This window comes from Trichomycterus rosablanca, chromosome 2 (assembly GCF_030014385.1).
Source record: "Trichomycterus rosablanca isolate fTriRos1 chromosome 2, fTriRos1.hap1, whole genome shotgun sequence".
Taxonomy (NCBI): Eukaryota; Metazoa; Chordata; class Actinopteri; order Siluriformes; family Trichomycteridae; genus Trichomycterus; species Trichomycterus rosablanca.
The window spans coordinates 49170371-49179675 of record NC_085989.1 but is presented as its reverse complement, the minus strand read 5'-3'; the positions used below and the strand labels follow the sequence as shown (position 1 = coordinate 49179675).

The 9305-nt window shown below is 38.8% G+C and overlaps 1 pseudogene; it reads left to right on the top strand.

Annotated features, from left to right (window-relative positions):
* Nucleotides 1-1899: 1899 nt before the first annotated feature.
* Nucleotides 1900-9305, top strand: part of LOC134334779 (NACHT, LRR and PYD domains-containing protein 12-like) — a 37032-nt pseudogene continuing 29626 nt past the window's right edge.

Here is a 9305-nt window from a genome sequence, read left to right as displayed (position 1 = left end):
CACCGGCAACAAAAGTGAGTACACCCCTAAGAGACTACACCCCTAAATGTCCAAATTGAGCACTGCTTGTCATTTTCCCTCCAAAATGTCATGTGATTTGTTAGTGTTACTAGGTCTCAGGTGTGCATAGGGAGCAGGTGTGTTCAATTTAGTAGTACAGCTCTCACACTTGCTCATACTGGTCACTGAAAGTTCCAACATGGCACCTCATGGCAAATAACTCTCTGAGGATCTTAAAAGACGAATTGTTGCGCTACATGAAGATGGCCAAGGCTACAAGAAGATTGCCAACACCCTGAAACTGAGCTGCAGCACAGTGGCCAAGATCATCCAGCGTTTTAAAAGAGCAGGGTCCACTCAGAACAGACCTCGCATTGGTCGTCCAAAGAAGCTGAGTGCACGTGCTCAGCGTCACATCCAACTGCTGTCTTTGAAAGATAGGCGCAGGAGTGCTGTCAGCATTGCTGCAGAGATTGAAAAGGTGGGGGGTCAGCCTGTCAGTGCTCAGACCATACGCCGCACACTACATCAAATTGGTCTGCATGGCTGTCACCCCAGAAGGAAGCCTCTTCTGAAGTCTCTACACAAGAAAGCCCGCAAACAGTTTGCTGAAGACATGTCAACAAAGGACATGGATTACTGGAACCATGTCCTATGGTCTGATGAGACCAAGATTAATTTGTTTGGTTCAGATGGTCTCAAGCATGTGTGGCGGCAATCAGGTGAGGAGTACAAAGATAAGTGTGTCATGCCTACAGTCAAGCATGGTGGTGGGAATGCCATGGTCTGGGGCTGCATGAGTGCAGCAGGTGTTGGTGAGTTACATTTCATTGAGGGACACATAAACTCCAATATGTACTGTGAAATACTGAAGCAGAGCATGATCCCCTCCCTCCGGAAACTGGGTCGCAGGGCAGTGTTCCAGCATGATAATGACCCCAAACACCTCTAAGATGACCACTGCTTTATTGAAGAGGCTGAGGGTAAAGGTGATGGACTGGCCAAGCATGTCTCCAGACCTAAACCCAATAGAACATCTTTGGGGCATCCTCAAGCAGAAGGTGGAGAAGCGCAAAGTCTCGAATATCCGCCAGCTCCGTGATGTCGTCATGGAGGAGTGGAAAAGCATTCCAGTGGCAACCTGTGAAGCTCTGGTAAACTCCATGCCCAGGAGAGTTAAGGCAGTTCTGGGAAATAATGGTGGCCACACAAAATATTGACACTTCAGGAACTTTCACTAAGGGGTGTACTGACTTTTGTTGCCGGTGGTTTAGACATTAATGGCTGTATATTGAGTTATTTTGAGGGAAGAATAAATTTACACTGTTATATAAGCTGCACACAGACTACTTTTCATTGTGTCAAAGTGTCATTTTGTCAGTGTTGTCCCATGAAAAGATATACTTAAATATCTGCAGAAATGTGAGGGGTGTACTCACTTTTGTGATACACTGTATGTGTTTCTAAAAACCCTTTTTACTCATCTTCACCAAGGGTGCCAATAAGTGTGGAGGAGACTGTAGCAAACTTACTTATTTACACAATTTCCTAGTCCCTTTACGCAGCCATCCACGATATAATAATAAAGAAGCTTCTTGATCATTATAATTATAATAATAATATATCTGTTTCTTTAACAGTACTGAGAGGATTCTAAAATGGTTAATGTAGCTTAAATGTGACGTGCTTTATCTACACCAGGTTACTGTCCACTGTCTAGATTCTAGAATAAATTTACTTACAAAAAGCTTAACATGAGGCAATGAGTTACAACAGCGACCCCAAACACATCACAGTTATTTTGCACTTCATTATAATCACGTTATAACTCACGAGGTTCGGGCACAAAGCCAAAACTGAAAGAGAAACTAAACTTCTTCCTTCATTACAGTTTCTGACCACATGAGGGAGGAGATTTACAGGAAAAACGTTTCTTCTCAGCGCCATTTTGTTCTGCGTCTTTATAAACATGAAGCTGTTGGGCCGCACACAGAAACAGTGAGATTAAAGTCTATCAGTGTGAAGTTCTGATTAAAGGTGAGAGATGTTTTATATTTAAATATATTTTTGTAAGAAGAATGTGGATGTGTTTTATAGTCGGTGTGTAAATCTACAGCAGAAGGATTCTGTACTACATGAATTCTTACTGGTCAAACTTCCGATTTTACATTAAACATTTACTAGATATTTACACTTTATAACTTCTCATCAACTGAACGTTTAAAGTTTTTTGGTATTTTATTACGTTTTGAGACATTTTAGCACAGACGCGGTGCAGCAGGTTTTAGTTATTTACCGAGTTATAATAAAGTTAACAGCACTGAAAAACTGAGTGCGCTTCTATTAAAGACATTAGAGCAGAGTGAGGGAGCGGTGCGTGTTTGCTGCCATTCACTCAACGGCACTGAAAACTGAGTGCGCTTCTATTATAGACATTACGGTGCGTGAGCGCTCAGAGAAAACAACTTTGTGAGCACTTTACTGACATTCACTCTTTATAAAATATAAATACTGTTTAAACATAAATCAAAATTTAAATGTAGCATATGCTGCAGGTGTACGATTTTATTATATTTATGTTTTAAGAATGATTTGTTCTTTTAAAATTATAAATTATGTTTAATATATAATCAATGCTGCAACCAAGTGAAATGTTACCATTGTTTTTATTTTCACTGTACATAGAAACTCAAATCCAAATGTGTTTATAATATTATTAATATTTTATAATGTTATCATTATCATTGTTTGCCTAAAGTTAAGTGTTTTCCCTTAATGCTTAAAATCTCCATGAACATGCCAGAGAGGAAACCTCTCCAAATATCACATCGATATACACTGCCTGGCCAAAAAAAAGGTCACACACTTTAATATTTCGTTGGACCGCATTTAGCTTTGATTACAGCACACATTCGCTGTGGCATCGTCCAGAGTTGCATTAATTTTTCCCCAAGATCTTGTGTTGATGATGGAAGATTTGGAGCACTGCACAAAGCCTTCTCCAGCACATCCCAAAGATTTTCAATGGGGTTCAGGTCTGGACTCTGTGGTGGCCAATCCATGTGTGAAAATGATGTGTCATGCTCCCTGAACCACTCTTTCACAATTTGAGCCTGATGAATCCTGGCATTGTCATCTTGGAATATGCTCGTGCCATCAAGAAAGAAAAAAATCAATTGATGGAATAACCTGGTGGTTCAGTATAGATAGATGGATGGATGGATGGATGGATGGATGGATGGATGGATAGATAGATACTTTATTAATCCCGAAGGAAATTGAGACCTCAGTAGCAAGTTACATAAGTCAAAACGTAAGTAATAGTACACACTACAGAGATTCACATTATACAAAAAAAGTATCTGTATAACCACAACAACACTCGGACAACACACAACAACAACAGGACCTGAGGGTACATATGGAACATGTGGTACATATGGAGGTGTTATTTTTAGTTAACATTGCTAGGCTAGTATAGATTATAAGTCACAGTTGTAAGATATAAATTATGAAGTAAATTATAAAATGAATTTAAAGTGAATTATAAAGTATAAAGTGAAACCACAGTGCAAATTTAGGAAATGTAAGAAAAAGTAGAAAAAGTGCAGATTTATGTACATAAGGTGCGGATGTGCTTGTCTGTGCATGTGCACATGAGTGCCCACAAATGTAAACACACACGTGCTCACCCACATACATGGATTATTGTACATGTGACACAATTCTGTTACATTCATTCCTCAGTTCCTCCCCGCCCCCACTGCATAGAGTTAAAGAGCCTAATGGCCCTGGGAACAAAGGATTTCCTGAGTCTGTCTGTATATTAGTATTAATATACAGACAGGTACTGTCTGACTGACTACCTGTATATTCAGGTCAGCTGACTACCTGTATATTCAGGTCAGCTGACTACCTGTATGTTTAGGTAGTCATGCTAAAGTGTATGTTAAAGTACAATACATGACATACAACCTACAACCTCTCTTGTGTTAACATTAGTCTTAACAGTTTTGTGTTAACATTGTATTTATCTTATATTAACATTAGTTGGAGGATCTGAACATTTAAATGTGACAGTATAGCAAAAATTAAAGAAGAGTGAGGTCATGCAGAGAGACCTGCCTGCAGTCCACATCTGTCCTCTGTTGAAAATGTGCGGCATAATACAGTGCGGCATAAAAAGGGGAATTGGACGATGTTGACCAATGACTGTTTAGCAGCTAAAGTCTCATATCAAGCAAGAATGGAGAAAAATTCTTCGTACAAAACTGCAACAATGTGTCCTCAGATCCCAACCATTAAAAAGTCTCATTTATATTGATACTAAAGCTGATGGAACAGGGATAAACATGCCTTTTCTTTTTCTGCATATCCCAGATTGTTTGAAAGCTGGGTTCAGAGTGCAGAGTCAGGCATTGTACGAAGCCCGTGGTGCAGAGAGGGTAAAGGTTCTTGCTCAAGGGCTTGATAGCCCAAAGCTCTACCCACTAAGCTACAACTGTTCGGTCTGAGTTCAAACAGAGGAAAATCCTAACTCTGCTCTTTTATACATGGGTACATACAGGGGTTGGACAAAATAACTGAAACACCTGTCATTTTAGTGTGGGAGGTTTCATGGCTAAATTGGACCAGTCTGGTGGCCAATCTTCATTAATTGCACATTGCACCAGTAAGAGCAGAGTGTGAAGGTTCAATTAGCAGGGTAAGAGCACAGTTTTGCTCAAAGTATTGCAATGCACACAACATTATGGGTGACATACCAGAGTTCAAAAGAGGACAAATTGTTGGTGCACGTCTTGCTGGCGCATCTGTGACCAAGACAGCAAGTCTTTGTGATGTATCAAGAGCCACGGTATCCAGGGTAATGTCAGCATACCACCAAGAAGGACAAACCACATCCAACAGGATTAACTGTGGACGCAAGAGGAAGCTGTCTGAAAGGGATGTTCGGGTGCTAACCCGGATTGTATCCAAAAAATATAAAACCACGGCTGCCCAAATCACGGCAGAATTAAATGTGCACCTCAACTCTCCTGTTTCCACCAGAACTGTCCGTCGGGAGCTCCACAGGGTCAATATACATGGCCGGGCTGCTATAGCCAAACCTTTGGTCACTCGTGCCAATGCCAAACGTCGGTTTCAATGGTGCAAGGAGCGCAAATCTTGGGCTGTGGACAATGTGAAACATGTATTGTTCTCTGATGAGTCCACCTTTACTGTTTTCCCCACATCCGGGAGAGTTACGGTGTGGAGAAGCCCCAAAGAAGCGTACCACCCAGACTGTTGCATGCCCAGAGTGAAGCATGGGGGTGGATCAGTGATGGTTTGGGCTGCCATATCATGGCATTCCCTTGGCCCAATACTTGTGCTAGATGGGCGCGTCACTGCCAAGGACTACCGAACCATTCTGGAGGACCATGTGCATCCAATGGCGGTGCCGTGTATCAGGATGACAATGCACCAATACACACAGCAAGACTGGTGAAAGATTGGTTTGATGAACATGAAAGTGAAGTTGAACATCTCCCATGGCCTGCACAGTCACCAGATCTAAATATTATTGAGCCACTTTGGGGTGTTTTGGAGAAGCGAGTCAGGAAACGTTTTTCTCCACCAGCATCACGTAGTGACCTGGCCACTATCCTGCAAGAAGAATGGCTTAAAATCCCTCTGACCACTGTGCAGGACTTGTATATGTCATTTCCAAGACGAATTGACGCTGTATTGGCCGCAAAAGGAGGCCCTACACCATACTAATAAATTATTGTGGTCTAAAACCAGGTGTTTCAGTTATTTTGTCCAACCCCTGTATGTGATAAGGTTAAAACACCTGTAATAATAGGTATATCAGATCAGTCTTCTTAAAGTATCACCACGATGCAAATACTGTATTCCTTACCATTTTCATATATCACCAGTATTATTGGCCAACGTTGGAATGTCTTAGTAAATCTTTTGGTTTCATTAGTCAGTAGGGGGCAACAGAAGGCATATGATTATAATGTACACAACATCTGGTAAGAAACTGAATGTGTGTTTAATGAACTACTGGTCTTGTTTAGGCATCAGTCTCATTGTCTCATTAGTCTCACTGTGTACACTACACATTCACCAGTGTAAATTCTGAATGTTTTTACCCACAGGGTTCATCACCCTCAAACTACACCTCAAGATCAGAGAGAGTAAAGTGAAGATTGTGATCATTTACAGAAGATGGAGACCCCTAATCAGGACTCACAAAATAAGTCCCCACTTTTAAAAAAGCGGTGAGTTGCAGAGCTTCATAATCAGTACAAATTCTAAACTGTTTTATATTTTTAGATTCACTCCATCTAAAATAAATAATTTATTTATTTATAACAAATATTTTAATATAACAAATGAAAGCTGCTAGGCATCAGTTAGAATGTTAATGTAACAGCTCAGGAGGATAATCAATGTGAGGTGGAGTAAACACTGTGGGGTGTTTGATAAAAAAACACAGGACACAGAAGAATTTGCAAAGTTTTCTTCTTTTACTAAGGATTACAGTCTCTATTTGAAATGGTTCAGTGTCTACAAAGCTTGATTACATAGACAGTTTCACACACCATAGTCACAAATCTCATAATGTGGATGTTTACATACACTAGGAAACAAAAAAAAGCAAAACCAAACAAATACTAATAATGTTTCACAATAATTTTAACTAAACATGAAATAACCCAAAAAATACATTTACATCACACATACACAAAGATATCATGCTGCCATGCTGCTAAACAGAACAAAAAGCTCTTGCATGGGGTTACATAAGGACAAAATTAAGGGAATGTGTGGGACCAGGTGATAACAGTTGGCGTGAACAGAACAGAGAGTTAAACAGAAAAAAATCAGTTCAGTGAAAAGGTAAACCATTAAATAACTTGAGTTTTTTACAGTTTGGATGACAGATTTTTCTATCTACTGTTCCAGTCAAATTTTTTTGACAAATCTGACTGTGTTAATACATTTGCACACAGCAGATCAGCCACAACATTAAATGATTAACTGGTGAACTGAATAACATAGATTATCGTGTTACAATGGCACCTGTCAAGGGTTGGAATATGTACAGCAATAGAGCTGTCAGTTCTTAAAACTAATGTGTTAACGTGTGAATCAGGAAAAAAGTTACAAAGTTTAGTGTTTTAAACAACTACGACAGGGGCTAAATTGTAAATGCTAGACAAGTAAGTCAGATCATCTGTGAAATGGCATGTCTTGATGGGTGTTCCTAGCATGCCAACCTATACTTCAGGTCTTTGATTCATCTGAAGAGCAAAAGCAAGCTGCAGTAGCTCAGATTGCTAAAGAGGAACCAGGAAAGTTGTTTGCATCTTTGGCATGTATATCTCAATACCAATTTGTCCTGTAAACAAACTGAAACATGGTTTTCTCTGACAACAGCACATGTTTCCGCTGTTTCAGGTTGCATTTCTTTATGTATTAGTGGTCTGTATTAAGTTACAGTGTTTTTTGATAAAGTCTTGCCCTACACAGAGTGGCATTCCACTTCATTCCCTAAATCTTGTCACAGTATTATGTATAAAAGAGAATAAAAAAGTTTGCAATGAGGAATCAATTCTCTCAGGAAGTTTAGCACAAAGTGGTGAGCCTTGACCTGTCTTTGCTACCAAAATTTGAGCCTTTGGTGGATCCTTCTTACATAGCCAATCATGAAACACTTAGCTGTTACCAGTTCACCTGCTAATTGTGGAATGTTTGAAAAGGTACAACTTAAATATTCCATAAACTTTAAACACTCAAATTTTGTCTCTGTTCCAGCTTCTGTTAAGTGTGCTGCAAAAATAAAATGTATATTCACAAAATTCAGTGAAGTTGATTAGTTAAAACACTGAAACTTTTTCTGTTTTGATCAGTTAAATATTTAGATAAGATTTAAGAAAACTAACAAATTAGACATTTTTCTTCATCACATTTTACAAAATGTCGTTGACATCCATGTCACAAAAAGAATCTTTTTTAAACGACTAATCAAATCATTCTGAGCATGAATTTGTGTTTGTGTTGTTTAGTCAAATCCAGGAGAAAAGATCAGACTCACCAGTACTGAGCTGTGTCTCCATGAAGAGTGATGATTCTATTGTAGTTGTTTATTAATTTTAGTGCAGGTAGCAGCTTCTGTTTTATACATCCAAGTGTTTTATAGGTAATGTACAAATGAACGCGTTATCAAATTTAAATAATCACAATAAAAAATAATAATGAATTTTATTAATCATAATGATAGTTTATTATGATCTTTTCTTTCATTGTTTATCAGTTAAAGATTTAAGAGAACTTACAAATTAGATCTTTGTCACATTTTACAACCTGTCCCAACATTTCTGTAAATTAATTTAACGTGCAGTCAGACTCAGTACTGATAGTAAACAGTTTCACCGTTTGTAATGTTCATGTGTAATTGTTCAGTTTTTTATGATTAAAATAATATTTTTAAGAAGACATCCTTCATTTGTCATATATACATATACAGGTGTACAGTACAATGAAATTATTTCTTCACATATCCCAGCTTGTTTGGAAGTCGGGGTCAGAGAGCGCAGTGTCAGTCATCGTTCGGTGCCCCTGGAGCAGACAGGGTTAAGGGTCTTGCTAAAGAACCCAACAGTGGCTGCATAGCAGAGCCTGGATTTGAACCACCAATCTTCCAGTTGATAGCCCAAAGCTCTACCCAGTAGGCTACCACTGTAATATAAATGAATAGAAACTCATTTATGTTTGGGTTTGACTGTAGCTCTCTCATAATGTGTCTGTAAACAGAACTGGGTGGGTGAATTACTGTTCATCAGTCTTATTCTGTACCACTCAGAGCTCTGTTGCTCCTCTCTTAATTTAAATCAAACCCGTAGCTGTTCAGGATTCATTTAAATGACATTTTAACCAGCAGCAATAACCGAACAATGTTTTCTTTCATGTTTATCAGTTAGTTGTTGACATCCATGTCACAAAAAGAATCTTTTTGAATCGACTAATCAAATAATTCTGAGCATGTAATGAATTTGTGTTTGTGTTGTTTAGTGAAATCCAGGAGAAAAGATCAGACTCACCACCATCGAGCTGTTACTCCATGAAGAGTGATGATTCTGCGGTTCGTCCAATAAATTTTGGAAATGGAGGTCATTCATTTATACACAGGTAACAGCTCCCCACAGTTACATTATTGTAGTTGTTTATTAATTTTAGTGCAGGTAGCAGCTTCTGTTTTATACATCCAAGTGTTTTATAGGTAATGTACAAATGAACACTTTATAAAATGT